The following is a 16,892-nucleotide window of genomic DNA, read 5'->3' as shown; positions in this document are numbered from 1 at the left end:
ATTAAAATTAAATTAGATTTCAAGATGTATCAGCTTGTGTTTGGACCAATTTGCGTGTGCACACCATATTGATTTGTCATTTTCTTGTTTCTTATTGTGAAAATCATATTGCATAAGGCAAATCCTTACAGAGATTTGCTTGTTACATCAGCACTGCTGCCTTATTTAAAACACTGTCAAAAGCCATTGTCATTAGCTAAACTAACTCTCTTTATTTATGATTCTTTTTCTGTATTAAGTCCTTCCAGTATTTTGCCCAGGTTTATATAACACAGATGAGCCTATGTGGGTCATTCTGTTTACCCTGTTAAAATATTGACATAATATTAACATTCTTCAAGTCACCTGGGGCTTCCCCACTGTTCTGAAATTGATTGATAATAAACATTAACCATCTGGATATGTCCTTAGTTGGTTCTTTTGAAACACTTACTTATAAGTTACCCAGACCTGGCAACTTAATATTGTTTGAGTTGAGCAGCAGTTGTTTTAACATCCTCCTTAGTTACTGGAATGGAAAGTATTTCAACATCATTATTGTCTGATCTGAATACAGCATCTGGCTTTTTTCCCAAAGAGAGAACAGAAGTATTTTTTAGCACTTCTGCTTTTTCAGCATTATTATTGACAGGTCTATCATTTCCATTCATTGTGATGGCAATCTTAATTTGTTTTAGTGAAAGCCTTATTAGCTCATTTCACAAAGATTAGCAAATGTCAGCTGTTGATACTTTAAAGCACTGCATGCAGACTTCCATAGATGCAAAGTAAAATTAAGCTTAAAGTCCTTTTCAATAAATAAGTCTACTTATAAAAAAGAAAAGCTGTCTCAGAAATACTCAAGGAAATGCTGTTCCTGTCATTAAAGCAAGTTCATGGTACAATAAATCATGCAAAAAGTCAGATGTCTCATGAATTTAATTGAGGTTAAGTATGTATTGTTACACCAGTTTGCTATGTTAGGGATGGTAGTATTCAGCTGTAAATTGTTCTTTGTCATTTTTGATTCGGGGACTCTTCAGACCCAAACATTTTATGCCAGTTTTTAAATTATCAGCTCTGATTAGGTATGTAGTTGTGTTTCTGCCAGCATTTACTGACATGTGTGTCGAATGCACATATGTTGTATTGCAGATGTCCCTTTCAGCTGTCAATTAAAAACACATTTGACAGATCTTTCATTTTTTTACAGAACTGTGAAATGATACCACAGTTTCAAAAACCATACTGACGTTTAATTTTATCAGTGAAACTGCCTAGATTATTGGGCACTGATTATGAATAGCTATTTTCAATTGCTGCCAAATAGTTTTCATTACAGAATCAGTAGTAAAGAGATGTACCAGTAACGGTGTGGCAGAGGCCAGAAAGTACTTATTTGGTTTCATTCAGAAAAATAACTGTTGCTATTAACAAACATAATAGGTGAGGTCGAGAGCCCAGTAAGACAAAACTCGAAAGGCAGAGCTCGTCTCTGCCCTAGCAAGTTGCAGATAATATTTGGGAACCAGCATGGGGCAGGGAAGTGAAATGGGATTCTGTGTTAGTAAGAAAGTGGAAGCACAGCCTGAACAAACTGTTTGCCTATCAACAGCTTCCTTGGACATGCCTGCCTCCCCCGGGCAAGGTATACAACTCTGCCTTCTTCCCCCTTGCAAATATACAAGTTGGCACAGTGGCACTAACTCAGGCCATGGGTAATAGTGCTTGAGTTTTGAAGTAAAAGCTTCCATTAACCCTAAGAGAGTGTAATAGATTGAAATAATAATAATAATAATCCTGGAATAGACTGGGTATTGCATCGTGAGTTTTCATACTTGTCATGTCTTTCCTGGTCTGTGTTTTAGGAAAGAACCTACATAATTTACTGGAGATGACAGGAGAAAAAGTAAAATGATGTATTATCTCTTATGTCCATTCGGAACAATTAGTAGTGTTGTAAGACATGCAAAGTTAACTGGTTTTAGAAGTGAGAACTGTGTTTGGGGTTTAATTAATGCAGGAAAAAAATCTGTTTGAGGGAACTTCAAAGAGCTAATCAGATGCACTTTTCTTTCTTTTTAATTTGTAAGATCTGTTCCAGTCTGAGTCAGCATGGCAGATGCAGATGGCTTTCTTAGCAGATTTTTTGTCACTTTGAAGTTCACGGTTTTTAACTGGGGGAGGGAGAGAAGACTGGACAAAGCTCAAAACCAGCCACAAGCAGAGAATTACTTAGAAGTGAGGAAGGGTTTTTTTGATTGTTTGTTTTGATTTTTTTTAATCCCCCTCACTGATGTGCACAGTATCTTTATGGGTTATGGTTTTATCTGATAAGTAGAGGATAAGTCACCAAACACTCAAAGTAGGAGTTCATATAGGGTGTAGGGTGGTAAGCCTTGTTTAACATGATGAACATGTGGGGTTTAGTTCTCCTTTACAGAATGCCTTCTTTGTACTGCACCTGTATAATTTATTAGTCATATGTCCTGCAGTTGTGTAATGGGAAATACTGGAGCAAGCATTTCATTAACTGTGACACTGTTAATTGGTATTGCTTGCTGCCTGGAATTACTTTCCCTGTTTGAATACATGGAAGTATGAATCAGAGCTTAGTGAATTAGCCAGTGAGAGGAAGACAGGCATCTTTGCATGATAGGCTGTATGTATAGAGCAGCTGATCTCATTTGTCTTCCTGGACTGTGAAGTCCTCAGACTTAGATCACTGAAGTATTCAGAATGGTATATATATTTTCCATGATCACAATTTGTTATATCATTATGATTAAGCTTTGAAACTTCAGTGAGATATTTTGGGACAGACTTTTTCCAGAGGCTTATGACCGTTGTTGTGAACACTTTTTTTTTTTTTCCTTGAGCTATTAATGCCTACCCTTTTAGGATATTTATACATTTAAATTCCTGGATACCTCTGAGCTCAGGAGCAGTGTTTTGCATCTTGTAGAAAATGCCTTCCATTCAGAAACAACAGTTCAACTCATTTTTTCATGCACCCTGAAAATTTACTCTGAAGTGTTGAGCTGATATGCCTTCAAAGAATGTCACACCTATTACTGACACTAAGCTCTATGGGGAAATTAAGTGCCAAATTTCAGGGTTGATATTGATCGAAATTATTCATACTTGGTGCTATAGCAGATATAGTATACATAGCAATTACAGTTCAAGAGCATAATGCTGTTGAAATCCCTTGAACGGTTACAGCTATTCTTGAGCAATAAAATTCTTTTCAAGGGACAGCCTAGTACAATGCAACTTTGTAGAATGAGTTGTGAAATTTTCTTTTCATTTGCCACATAAAGTGCCAAATAAATGTTTGCAATAAAAATACAAGCCTGGGAAGAACGTGTTTTGCCAATTACAGCATAATGTGGGCTACAAAGAAGCGTTCAGAATGGAGTTCGGTATGGATGTTAGGATCAGGTTACAGCAGGGAAAAAGAGGGCATTAATTTGCCAAACAACTGCTAGGATTTTATCCCGCATTTGCAAGAAAAATCGTTGCCTTTGGAAGAAAAAAAAAAAGAGATGGGGCTCATTCTGTGCAAGCTGAATATGGAGAGGAGAAGCAGGCAGTCTTTGCTTGGCAGGCAAGCAGAGCACCAGGACTGCAGAACACAGATTGATGGTTGCCGATCCGCTCTGTGTGGTTGCCACATTTAGCTTCTCCAGTTGGCCAGCACCAGCGGGGGGGCACAGAGTGGGATTAAAGCTTTCGGAGCAGAAGTGGTACAAGCCACACTGGGCCCGGTGGTGACAATTTAAGGGGCCCTTTCTCCTGTTGCTCAAGAGCTCGCATGATTCACTCTGTTCCCTTTTTCTGAGTTTCAGATCACAGAAAACCGAGTTATTTTTCAGCATAACTTTTACTTCAGCCTAAAGTTAGATACTGAAACGCTGTGCCTGTAACTACAGCTTCGCTCAGCCTGACAATGCTCTCCCACTAAAATTATGGCAGCGTTTGCCGAAAACATGCAGAATGTGGACCATCGTGTTCTTTACTTCTTCTTGGGCCGTTTTCTGCCTTCTTTTGCTTAAAAACCACCTGCTCCGCGGAGATGGCAAAGTGTCTCATTCACATGAAATCAGCGCGCAGCAGCCAGCCAAGACGCAGTGGCGTGTGTGAGTGAGAGGGGATCCTTTGCAGCCTTTATATACCAGAGTTATTTTTAACCACAGCCTCCATGCTTATTACAGTGTTTCCTCTCTCAGACGCTCAGGAAGCCCACTTGGCTCTGTTTCCTGCTAACATGCGGCCCTGGCTCGCAAAATCTCTGAGAACAACAGGCCTGAGACTGCTCGGCTCCATTAAAAAAACTGGCAACTTTTCAAGCCCTGACAGAAAACCTTTGAAAGCTCTGGATTTCCTCCAGCTAACGTATGAGGCTCCTACATCGGTGACAAATTAGACTGAAACAGCACAAAATGCTCCTATGTAAATAGCCTTTTTTTTTTTTTTTTTTTCTGCGTTCACCCTTTTAATAGTTCAAACTTTATTTATAGTTATTTCTCGGGATGGAAAAAAAATATATATATATTTTTTTTCCCCAAAGATGGGTTCTAGTGAAATGTTTTCCTTGTTTGTTTGTTTGTTTGTTTGTTTTTTCTTTTTCCTTCGAGATTTTTTTGTGACGGTTTTCTTAGGCTCCAGGAGCAACCTTTCCTTCCTGGAAACCAGGACAAAATGGCTGTTGTGAGCTCTTCAGTAAAAGGCCCGTGTCCAGCGCTGAGTGCAGGTCTCCAACCGCTGCCATTCCACAACTATTAAATAATAGTTATAGCAGGCTCAACTGACTTCTGATTTCCTGAGAGACAGCAGAAGAGGTCAGTTGCACTTTATCGGTGCCTTTGCCCACGCGTTTCAGGCATAACGTTAGTCTGCCATGGTTTATTTTTTCTTGGGACTTTTTGCTGCAATTCCAAAGGGACTGCTGCTTCCAAAAATGCCTCCATGTATCAGAATAGATGTGACCTTCAACACCGAGAATGCTATTTTCTCCTGAGTTTACATTTTACAATACACTAAGAAATCTTACCATCAAGCAACGTCTCATGTCTGTCAGTAAGAATGACCTGGAATCGTGGATAACTCCAGAACAGTGGAGCTATGTGATTTTCGCGTGTTCTAGGAGCATTTCCAGTAGTCTCATCATTATCTGAGTCATCAGCACCTTAAGGATTATTTGTGCACCCTAGGCATGAACAAGAACCATCTGTACCATCTACCTGGCCTCTCTAGACCAAGTATTTATTGAGATGCTGGAGGCACAAACACGATCATTGCAGGAGCAGGTTCACTGGCATGGGATGATTGCCTTGCCCTGCCCTAGCTGGGCAGTGATGTGCACTTATTCTCCCCATTTTAAACATTCACAGCCCAGGCATGTAGGCTAAGGAACTGGAAGGTTCTGTTTGTGCTTAAAGGAGAAAGTGAGAGATAATTCATCCCGCCCTGGGATGATATGGCCAGTTCTTGGACAGCTAAAGGCAATTGCAGGTAGTACTGTTCCAGCTCCACAGATTTGCAGAGCTCCTTATTTTATTTTATTTTATTATTATTTTTCCTTTTCAAAGGGCTCTCTTCTGTCCTTCATTATCCTCCTTCACACCCCTGAATCACTAGGTTATGCCTCATAAAATACATACATACATACATACATACATACATACATATATATATATATATATATATATATTTAAGTTCAATCATCTCTGGTATTTTTGAAAGCCAGCAGCATTTTTGCCATGTGCTTTTCCCTTGGACCTTGTCTATTGTGTGAGGGCATCTCCAATGGTAAGAATCAGCTATAGCACAAGTCAGAGAGTAAAATTAGTTTCTAAGTTATTGATATTGATAACACTGCTCGAGCAGCTGTGGTTTGCTCTATGTGTGACAATGAAATACTGAACTGGGAGCTGGAGGTATCAAGCACGATCTTGAATGAGTAACTACTACCATCTCTCAGATGACCCTTATTCTGATTGAAATCAATTCACTCCCAAAGTTATCTGCATTTCACACAGATGTGGTTAACTTTTTCAGTTTAAAATTACTGCTGTGAGACAATAAAAATGTAAACAGCTTTTAGATGTGAAAGATGAATCCCATGTTTTGTAGTTTTAGCAACTTATTCTGTTGTTCATTCTTTGTTTAGGGCTTTAATTTCATGTCAACAGCTGGGCTTTGGGTGTGCCAGGGGCACCCTCCTTTGGATGAATCCTGGCAAGCAAGCCTTTCAAATTCAGGATATCATTTTGGCAAATGATCTTTACTTTGCAAATGCAATTTTTGCAGTTTTTCCACCCTACCTCTCTGTGTAGTTTATGGAAAAAGTGGTGTGCAATGGCAGATTCACATTTATTTTCAGGCAGGAAACCAAGAATGCAAAAATGCATCATGAACTGAAGGGTCAGGGTGAAGGCTTTTTAAAACAGAATCAAGGTGTTTGGGTTGCATTTATCAAGCATAGTCAAGCGGTCTAAAACTGACTTGTTTTGATGCTATTTGGAGCTCACTGTAATGAAAAACTGACTTTGTGCAGATTGACTTTCTGCGTCACAACCCGTCTTGGGATAGTAATACCAACAAGGACAATTAGTTTAACTGTCGTTCACAATTGCTGTTTGTTTGTACTGGATGGTTTATGGTAGAAACTGCAGGACAGCCTTCCATTCGAGCTCGTGCCAGTGGCCTCAGTAATTGCCCACTAGTCTCTGAAGGACAGACTCACCAAGGACTTTCAAAGCTAACTTACCCTCCTTCAAATATAACTGAAATTTATAGCTAGCAGCTTCTAAAATAACTCACTTCTCTACCACCTCCAAAAACAGCTCTGGGACCATGTGGCCTTGTGGTTATGGCTCTGGGGTTGTGGTGATGAAGTCAGAGATTCAAATCCAGTTGTAGGGAGATAAAAAGCTTCAAAGAAAGTGAAACTGTTTTTGCCTTGATTATGTGGAACTAATAACACTTCATTCTACTTACACCTGAAAAACAAAATTCAGAGCTAAAAATAAGGCATGGGGCTGAGGGGTCAGATCCCATGTCCTGTTTGGAGATGTGCTGTGGATAAAAACATGTGGCTGGTGCGGAGAGAGCGCTTAATCTGATGTGTCAGAGGGGTTTGCATTTCTTCAGTACATCATATCAAGGTGCAGGGTGATAAAAGTCAAGGTCTGAACCTCCATATAAAGAGGTTAAAAAGGTCAACTGTATTTTTTAGCATACCTTTCAACTGACCAACTGAGGGCTTGAGGTCTGTGATCTGTGTTTGCTAGAGCAGCCCCAAGGTTTGTCTTAAGCTCTTAGTGGACATTACAGTGCACGGAGGGAGTTGTGAGAATCCAAAGGATGCTCCCTGGAAAGTGTTATTATGGCACATTAATTAGTAAATATAAATAGGATAATAACTGTGTAATTGTACACTATACAGGCTCAGGGTGGACAGGGTGTCCTCTGCTGTTAGAAAGCTGCTTTCCTGGACTGCAGTGTCTGTGTCTTCTCTCACATTTTAGGGTCCTTCTACTATAGGGTCCCATGGTTTTAATGAGCTGTCAGACAAAACAGATGTGCTTCAGGTGGAAGATGTAAGAGCCTACCACTGTCTAATGGCCAAAGGCTTGGGACTAAAACATTGTCCTGGAGAAAGGTATGTTACATAAATGTACACACACATGTATGCACACAATGTGTATTCAAGTGCCTCAGGCCAAAGAGGAACCTAAACCTGGGCTGAAAGTAATTAAATAATTACCACATTATTTGGTACGAGAAAGCACACGGGTCTTTTCAGCTGGAAAGCTCTGACTTCCCCCTCAATACTCAGAATTATCACCGAGCAATTGCTGTCATGCTGGGTTATTTCTACAGCTGGTGGATGTTTCTGGGCTGAGAAATCCTTCAGGGAATCTTTTTCAAAACCTGGCCCAGTTCTGACACCCCCCACCAAAAGAAGGAAAAAAATCCTTGTGATGTTCACATTCAGTTTTTTTATCTGTCACTGATACTGCTCTAAATTCCCTCTGTTTATATGTCAAATGAGAGAATTTTTAACTTAAGCTGAGGGTTAAAGTCAGGTTACAGTCACACTTCTTTGTACAAAGGATGTACATACAAAAGTATATTTCGAAGCTAGTCTGATGACTCTGCTACAGGTCATAACAAGAAGAGTCCAGGACAATGTTAGTCTGAACAATGGCTATTGTTGTGTTTTGATGACATCAGAAGCCCCAAGTGAGGTTGGCACATTTTTCTGATCTTTTAGCAGCATTTCAACGGGAAAACACATAGATGATAAAGAGCATCAATGGTACATATTTTCTCTATAGTGCACAGGGGAATATCCAAACCTGATTCATCAGTGACAAGCTTGGATGATTATTTCCTGAACTGCATTAAGATTTAGTCTACAGTAAAGACAAGCATTGAAGCATTTACTGAAAGACAAGCGATGTTTCTGTTGTTGGAGTCCAGTGGATATCAAAGATGTCTTTGAATTTCTACAATTAGAAGCAGCCAAATAAAAACCAAATAATTTTCCAAGCAGATGGCCTTAGCCCTCAATACCAAAATTATCGAACTCCCTAAGTAGTGGTTTTAAGATAGATGTTAATGGATCTCTGAGCAAGAAGCATTAGTGATCTGGACTATAGCAACATTTTAATTAAGAAGTTGTACAATAACAGACTCAAAATGTAAACTTCAAAACATTTAAAGCCTAAATTACCCTGGGTTAAGAACTGGCATTGAGCATGTAATTTTTAACATTCCAGACTGCCTTCATTATAGTTCAAGAAGCCACAGAAATACACCGTTACGAGCCAGGAATAGTTCTTCCTTTTATTTGGAAAGAGAATTACAGAGGGAGCTATTGGGAACTGAAGTTTAGTTCCTAAAGCAGGAGCAGGCTACAATATTTTTATACACAACTGCAACCACAGACTTGCACTCACTCAAACATGCCGGACTAAATGGTGCCGGCTGTATAAATACTCAACGTTAAGTTAAAACACAGGTTCTTTTTTATTTCAGCTTTGAAGGTTTATCATGCTATTTCTACTTTTGCAATATCATTTAAAGTCTGGATGCCTTATATATATATATTTATATATATATATATATATATAAAAAAAAAAAAAAAAGAAAAAAAGAGAGAGTGCTAGTAACTTAAACCTACAAATTAAGACCATGGTTCTTCAGTAGGTTTGGAGAAAGGCTGATTCCATTCTGGCCATTGTTGATGGACACAATGCTTGCTTTCATTTGTGAACATGCGCTTAAAATTAAAAAGTAAATCCTTCTGGTTTTCTTGTAATTTTTTCTCCAGCTGGTTACTCCTCAACTGCATCATAATGCTCATATAATCTTTTTTTTTTTTTTTTTTTTTTTTTTTTTCCAGAAATTGGACTCACATAACTAGTTGGTATGCAAAATATGTAAGGCCCCAGTCTGCTCTGAATTACACCCATGCAAACCGTTGAAACTTAAAAGAGAATTTAAAATATGCATGAGTAAGGAAAACAAGTGGTGGTGCCCTCAATTTGCAAAATGTCCTTTGAGAAGATGCTTCAGAAGACGGGTGTTGTGGGTGTAGTACGCTTCCTTACCTGTGCCCCCAGGACAGGGAGGAGACAGACTCTGATCCTTAAACCAAGAGAGCCAAAAACTACATTTTATTAGTGCTTTTGGTAAATCAAAAGGGCAGGAGCAGCTATTGTTGCTCACTAATGTTCTTAATTAACTATAATTTATTGAAAAGCACCAATGGAAAAAAATCCTAAATCTCATGGCTTGTCAGAAATCAAATGTCATTTTGTTATGCCAAGAGTAGTAAATAAACCCAACATGAATAGACATGAAAGGGCTTTCTAGAAGTGGTTGGCTGCGATAATTCCACTCAGGAAGCTGCTGAAGAGCAGCAGAGCCTGGCTGCCGTAGCGTTTGCCGTCTCTTTTCCCCTGTGTTGTTATAACGGGGAGGGGGGGACTGAATTTTCTTTGTAGCATTCGTTGACTTGACCGCATGGAGCTGTGCTTCAGAAGCCTTCATCCTGGGGCAGAACACTTTTTACATACTTTATAAATTGTTTTGACTATTTTCAGATTAACTATTGAACCACAGTGGAAGCGTATGGATTCAAGATATTTCTGGTGATTGTGTAACTGGAAAAAACTGTCCTGATTTTAAAGTATTTTTGGCATACAAGTGAAAGTAAATAAGCAATTTTGGAGACTCACTGGAAAGTAATTGCTCCTGCAGGACACTAGCTGTGCCAGGAACTCTGGCAGATGCACTGAGCCCTCACTATTAAGCTTCAAATGAAAGCATTTTTTAATGCAAAAGATCAAAAACAAGGATATATAATCTAAAATGTAAGGAATTTGGAAAGAACAGTTGCCTGTGAAAGGAAATGTCTAAACATATGAACCGCATTAGGAGGGAATACAATGGAAGAAAAGCCCGATAACCTCCAGAGACACCTTGGCTTGCTGTGGTGGGAAGCATGAGCTGTGGTGGCAGTGACACGGCCGAGATGCCGGCAGTGACGTTGGTGAGCTGCCTCTGACTGTGGCTGTGCTGGTGACACGCAAACCTCTGAGTGCTTGGAGATGAACTCGGGCTAATCAGACCCGCAAATGCTTGGACCAGCTGAATTTCTGATGACGATGCTGGGTGAGGAAGCAGGAGGAAAAGCAGCACCTTGTTGCAGGTGACGGTGAACCACCAGGACAGCAACCTTTAGATAGGAACAGCCTGTCCTTGCATTTCCATCCAGTGATTCACCAGTGACTATGAAAGAGTCATAAAAGCACCACTGTTAGCTAATGTGTCATTAAAGGAAGTGTTCTGCTTTTTTTTCCTACACAAGAAGTTAACAAAGTATTATTTTTCACTGCCTTCATGCTCTAAGCTGGCATTTCAAAGGCTGAAGCTACTGTCCTTTGTTGTTGCTCTACTTGCTCATCTCAAAGCCGTAATTGAATCCACCCAGGCTGCTTTGCAGGTCTCTGAGCTGTCAGCTCTCTTGGAGGCTGTGTGTACAAAGCACGGTGCTATTAGCTTCAGCAGCTTAACAGTAGATCAGTAAACCTCAAGGGGCTGTGGACAGCCACACACTCTGTAGTGAAGGACACAAGTGGTTTTGAAACTGAAGCCACCTGCAGAAAAACTTCAAGAAATGTGTTTGGTCCTCCCCACATCTCTCACCTCAAGTCTTGTTTTTCTTCTCTTTCTTTCTTTCTTTCTTTCTTTCTTTCTTTCTTTCTTTCTTTCTTTCTTTCGGCCACTGTATTCTCAAACTGCCCTTTTCTTGGGCTCCCAGCCTGGGGACAATGGCTCAGAAATAACCTTTTGTGGAGTACATTTATCTAGGTTTGTAGACGCTCCTTTGGCAATCAGATCAAATGGCCATGTCCGAAGAAGCCTTCCTGAAATGCTTAGAATACTTCAGTGCAGGATGACAGATGAAATAAAGCATTTTAATGTTGCACGATGTATGGCTTTGTCTTTAGGGTTTGTATCTGGGTCCAATCAATGTAGTATCAAAGTCCTAAATCAAGCAGATGAACATTAGCTCTCCATTTATTCTAACGGGACATTTGATTCCTTTCTTGGTACACCAAGATGGGAGAGAGGCTGGCCTCTAGAGAGAAAAGCTTCCTGGTTACAATAAAATACCATCCCAGCCAGTACAAGTGAGATACGTGCACATCTCTGGTTCCCATTTCCCTGAAGGCCAAGCCATGAGGCTCAGTTCCAGCTCTCTGCACACCTGCTCTGTCTCGGCCGCCAAGTAAATGAAAGTTGTTTCCCTCCTCGTGAGCAGTCAGTGAAAAAGCTGCCTGTGTTGGCATCAGGCTGGGATTTTTTTTTCAGTCACTTCTTGATGCTTTTCCTTAACAAAAATGTCATGGACAATAAGAACAAAGTGCTGGAATTGTTAATATTAGGGGAGGTCCAGTTTCCTGACTGATAGAAGCTCATTAAATAAGTTGCCTTCTACTGGGTCCTTCATAGAAGCTTACAATATAATAACTTGTCTTCTATAGGTCCTTCATTTTTAAAGCAAATATAGCTGTCATTATATTCTGATTAAATTATATATTTATTCATATATAACCTATAGAAAACATCTCTATATGAGCATATATTTACATGTATACATACACATATGTATGAAAAGAAGGATTTTATCTGAGAGATGTATTAGTGGAAGGCTACAATAGGAGAAGGGCTCTTGCATTTGTAGATACAGATGTCTCTGCAAAAGGAGATACATGTTTTTACCTATAGCATCATTTTTTTTGGTGTTAAATGTTTCAATGTATTTGGGGAGAAAACCAACCAAACAAAACCTATGTTGCTCTGAATCGAATTGTGTGTGGCAGTGGACTGTGAGTTGAATGGGTTGAAGATGTATACACCTGTTAGATGTCTTTTGCATCGTGCCACTGTGCTCGTGCAGCAGCACTTCCCAAGTAAATAGGCTTGTGGCAGCAGAAGAGCAAGCTTGTTTTTTCATCCCAGATGTTTCTGCAAAGGAACAGTTCTGCAGAGCACGGCCGTACACCTTCAGGGAGCAACTGGCGCCAGGGAAGCAATGGGATATTGGCAGCAGGAGGAAAAGAAGCAATTTCAGGGATGTAAAGAGTCAGTTTAAGGACGTGGTGCAGGCTGAGCACTGCCTTGTGTACTGGCGTTTCATTTACCTGTTTGGTTTGGGTTTTGCCAAGAGCACAGCTGAGTTTTCAACTCCTCCGCAGTTTGGTAGCAACTGAACAAGTCGTTAGAAACCACCGAAACTCAAACCTCTACGAAAGCAATGGTCCCGCAAAACGTGAGCTGTTGTAGAGCACCTGACAGGGAGGCTGAGCTGACACAGCGCAAACTGGAGTGGCTTCGAGTGCCATTTCACATGTGCCGTTGTCCGTCTCCTCCTTGAGCCCTTGGCTGCTGCTGCCACTTCTGAGCAAGGCGGGTGTAGTAGAGAAACTGGTGCTACAAAAGAGATTAAACCCAGATAGATTTAGAAGCGAATGATAACTAAGGTCTTTAGGGCAAGGACTGCCTTTCCTCCTTGGTGTTCGTTCACTTCATGGCATAGAGGATTTTTTTCTATGCTTGGGACTTCTTGATACCACAGTACCAATAAAATAATCTGAATGAGAGCACATCAATACTAGGACTGTTCAAGTGCTGGGTGACGTAACATCACTGTACGAAATAACAGCTCGCTGAGATTTGCAATGCTCCAAACAGACGTGATGGGTTCGCTTCAGGAAACGGTGGGTGAAATCCTCTGGCTTTCTCGTTTGGGTCAGAAGAGGAATCACAGTGCTCTCCTCGGGCTCCAAAATCTCTCTCTCCCTGCAGAGGACTCTTGGCTTCTCCATTTCTGCAGCTGATAAGGACGTGCTATGAGGCAACCCCTGCAGGCACTTTGTATTTTGAAATGTGCTGCTCAGTGAAGCAAGATAGTCCCCTGTCGTTCCCCCCACGAAGAAAAAAAAAAAAAAAAAAAAAAAAAAGGTCCAGGAATAATATCTTAGAGCCAAAGCAGAAGTCTGCCAGGGAATGAATGCCCTTGGGTGGAGATTACTGATATTGTATTTGTTGTATTAGGCAAGAGAGGTCAGACCATTCTTTAGAATATGTTACAGTAAACAAGCTGGGTAGCTGAGCCCTTCAAAAGTTTCATTACTGATGAGTTTTAACGTTAAGAACTTCTATCGTACAAATCTTGATCAAGGGAAAGATAAATGTGCTGTTTTTTAGCATTTCACTACAAACACGGTGTTTGTGCCAACTGACACAATGATTAAATATGATCCTCTCTTCTCAGAAATGAGGAGAACTGTAACCGCACCGAGCTCTCCGCCGCTGATACAAGATAAAAAGAGTCAAATCGTGTGTGGTTTCCTTCAGACCAAACTTGTGGCGCGGCATTTCGTGAATGATGTTGTCCAAAGTCAAAATAATCTGTTTCGCCCAAAGGTGATTTCTACAGAGGACTGCAAAATTTATACAGAATAATAAGAAAGGTTTGTTCATCTTAGCGCTCTACATTGGCTCTTTGGTAGTGCAAATTGAAGATAAATGCCCCAGTATGGGAATGGGAATCCATAGGCGTTCAATTCATTTCATTCTAATGATGGCTAAAAGGGCAATCCAGCTTCAAAATAAGCTGGTTTTTGTATGCTGACTATTTTTTAAGTTAATACTCAGGACATTTCCCCAGCACTGTGCCCCTGCTGCCTTCTGCTTCCTGTGTGCTGTTGTCCCGCTGCTATTTCTGAGCGGTGCCACTGATGGCCGCAAGACCTGGGTTCAGCTCAGCTTCGTGCAGCACCATGCCTGCTGCAGCAGCAGCCCCACCACCAAGCCCTGCCAAAGCCACTGTACTGGTTACTGCAGAAAATTAGAGCAGCTGTTTGTTTCTTTTCAAGAGTATCAGAAAAACAAGAAGATGGTCCCCTCCCCATGTGGGCCAAAGGCTGCTTCAGCCTTTTCACTTTCAACCACACCAATAGCAATAATTCTTCTCTGCCTTTCTCTAAGGAGTTTTTCCAATTTATTGCTCTGATGCTGTGCAGGCCCTAGGTATCAGCTATGAGCGGCCTTCCCTTGTTGTAGACCAAGATAAAGGCAGCGACGGAGCCACTCCCCTAAAAAAGAGGCGAAGAATTGCAGCCCCAGACACCTTACCACAGTCAGGGTGCTACAAACGTTGTGCTTTGCAGCCTCACAAAGCCCTGCAGAAGGCTTGGTTTGCTGAATCTAAATAGGATGCCTCACCCTTCTCATGAGCAAAGCGCAGCCGGGGCTGGCGCTCGCGCTTCCTTCGTAGAAAGCCCTGACACCACACTGCTCCTCCTGGTTAACGGCAACCATTTCTGTCAGGCTCCACCAAAAAGCAGACCCTTGTTCGGCACAGCTTGGTCATGCCCTGTTCCCAAAGCTCCAGCAGATTTGTCCCGAGTCATTCAAGCTCTGTTTTGTAGGACTGTGTGTGGGGCAGCACCCTGCTCTGCAGATAACCTCTGTTGAACGCCTGGCAGGCTTGGAGATCAGAGCTCACACTACTGTGGGTGAGCTCAAGGAGGAAATTTGTTGTGACTGACAACTTGCTAATTCCTCCTGTGCCCCGAGATGGCCCTGCATTCACAATTTGGTCTCAAAACCTTTCTTCTGATGAAGGAGCATTTTAATGGCTCTGAATCGAAGGCTGTCATCGCATGGCTGATGGGATCCTGCATGGGGCATGATGAAATGTTAGACCCTAACAAGGCACACTGAGAACCTCCCTTCAGAAATGTGCTGTGGATGCAGGGAAAAGCAGCTGTAAAATTTGTTTTCTCACACGCTTTGTGGGTGTGGGGAGAGGAGATGGTCAGGAGCCAGGAGACATGAGGCTGGGATCCCCCATGCAAGCACAAAGCCAACGGCTTCTGACCCATATGGCAAAGGGCAGGGTGACTGATATCCTGGAGGGGGAAAGGGGAAATAACTGGTACTCGGTCCAAAAAAGAGGCAGCACTTCCAGGAGTGGTGTGTGTATGTGCATGGAGTGGGGGGAAAGAGCACAATTTGGGTACCAGCTACTCAATGGGGCATCTCCTGGGCCACGCTGCCTTCCCACGCTACCGGCTCCCCCCGTGCCCTCACTCAACTGCTGCTCTCACCCAGGATTCGTGCAGGAAACGTGGGTGAAGAGTTCCCCGAGAGCAGACGGGCTCCTGCTGTGGGCTGCCCACGGAGCCACCAGGCTCCTGCAGCGCGTTGACTCAGCGCGGTGCCCCGCTTGCAGCTGGGGATGTCCCATGGCACCTGCAGGAAATTTAATCAGAGTGTGGAGGTGTGCGGCTTGTTGCGAGGGCAGGAGCTTTGATGAGCTCAGCAGGGGAAAAAACTTCTAGGAAGGATTACTCTGAAGTTTTGGAGGCAAGGGACTGGTGCGGTTGTTTATAGCGTCACCTTTAACACAGCACACTGCTTAGAGTCCCCTTGGTGCACATGTGCACGAGCTGCAGCAGCAGCTTTTGGAGAAAGTGCATCTTTTGGAGGAGCTGCTCCATCTTCATGCAAGGAGCTCTGAGCACTCCCCTGCTTCAGCTCTTCTAGCAGCAAACACGTGCACGCAAACACACACACTCTGTGCTGGAAGCAAACCCATCTTTTCTAATGACTTTGCCTAGCTGTAGCTTCCAACCATTGCAGCTGCTGTTTCTTTTCTCTGCTGACTTCATGTTCCTACCCCAATAAAAAAAAAAAAAAATCTTGTGTTTGATACAAAAAAAAAAAAATTCACTTCATTAATCTAAACCCCTCTGGCTATACTGTCACAAAATACTGCTTGGAAAGAAGAAAGCTGCTTCTACGCTGCTGCCTCGGAGCGCTCCGTTGCTCAGTTACTTAAATCAGGAAGACCAAGATGTTCCCTCCTTTCCCGCCACCTCCACCAGCATGTTGCAAGAGTGAGCAAGACAGGAAAAAAAAGCTCTTACAATGTCCCATCTATGCGGTGTGTCAGTCCCTCAGAAATAACTCCTGTTGTCATCAGCCCTCGATATTCTTGGTATTTGACATAATGCACGGAGATAAGTTTGGGGACATAATTGTACACAGCAATCCAGAGTGTTTTGAGCACTGCAGCTCTCTGGCTCTTGCTTCAGCTTTGCCCAGAGATGTCAGGGGGTTTTGGGACAGACGCAGCACGGACTGGCATCAGCAAGGGACGCTGCTTTGTGCCAAACTCAGCTTGTGTGACCCAGGGCTGAAGCAAGCCTGCAAGCTGCTGAGGTTTCCCTTGGTGTTAAAGAATAAAAAGAAAAATAAAATCCTGACTTTCCTCATGGTGGAAGTCGGTCTTACCAATAACAAGCTGATTCCTTCAT

This window comes from Aythya ferina (assembly GCF_964211825.1).
Source record: "Aythya ferina genome assembly, chromosome: 26".
Taxonomy (NCBI): domain Eukaryota; kingdom Metazoa; phylum Chordata; class Aves; order Anseriformes; family Anatidae; genus Aythya; species Aythya ferina.
This window is presented reverse-complemented; position numbering follows the sequence as displayed.